The following is a 1,143-nucleotide window of genomic DNA, read 5'->3' on the forward strand; positions in this document are numbered from 1 at the left end:
TCGGGAGAGAGAGTGCCTGCTTGCAGAGGTGGGAAGAACACAGTTGAGGGCAGACGCATTCCCAGTCGGCTAACTTGTCCCCTTGAGCAGCTTGCCTGCACCCGGAGAGAGGGATGATAGGTACTCGCTGGGTTCCTGGGAGGATGGAAGGAAAGGAACACCATAGAATGGCTTAATCTGAGCACCCAGCGCAGGGTATCTGCACCCAGTAAATGCTGGCTCCCCTCTACCCTCCCTCCCAGGTATCTTTCAGTTGCCTTAGCAGAACCCAGAGAGGTGCTTGAACATCAGCCTACTCCAAGGAGGATGGGGGCTCAGGGAGGGCTGGCTGAGAGAGAGAGAGAGGGATTGAGATGCTGAGCCTCCCTGGGGAATGGGGTTCAGCAGCTAACAGGGTCCGTGCGGGGCTCTTCCCCTGTCACCCTCGGGGTGAAGGGGCCCTTGACCGTGGCTGTGTGCAGCCTCCAGTCCTCTTTCTCAGTCCTGATTTGGCATCTCTGACCATGCTATTGTCAGACTGAGATTTTAAAGACAGATCTTACCACATCACTGTCCTGCTTAGAAAAGATTCAATGGGTCCCCCTTCGGATAAAGTGTAAAACTCCTTAACAGTCTTTGCAAAAGGGTCTACTGGGTTTTTTTCAATCTCTATAGCTTGCACTCTGAGTTAAGTTCTCAGGCTCTCTCTGGCTCTTTTTTGCTCCTGTAGGCTTTGTGCATATTCTTCCCTGTGTTTAGAACTTTCTTCCCCGGCAAGCCTCGCTTGGCTGGCTCCTGGTCTTGGCTTCCATAGCCCATCCTGCATGAGGTCTTCCCTGATCCCTCTTGCTTGAGCTCGGTGCCCCTCCTGGCTGCCTCCTTAGCAGCGTGCTCAGACCCCATCAATGTGCCTGTGTATTCAAGTGTGATCCCCCAGTTACATGTCTGCAATCCCCGCTAGACTACAAGCTCCAAGAGGGCCCCTTTCCTTCATTCACCACTGTATTCTTGCTAGAACACAGTGCCAGGCTTAGAGTAGTGACACAAGAGATGAGAAACAGAAAGAGAGAGTCTCTCTAAGAAAGAAGGAAGGAAGGAAGGAAGGAAGGAAGGAAGGAAGAAAGAAAGAAAGAAAGAAAGAAAGAAAGAAAGAAAGAAAGAAAG

This window comes from Mirounga leonina, unplaced genomic scaffold (assembly GCF_011800145.1).
Source record: "Mirounga leonina isolate KUSES-001 unplaced genomic scaffold, KU_Mleo_1.0 Mir_447, whole genome shotgun sequence".
In the NCBI taxonomy this organism is placed as follows: Eukaryota; Metazoa; Chordata; class Mammalia; order Carnivora; family Phocidae; genus Mirounga; species Mirounga leonina.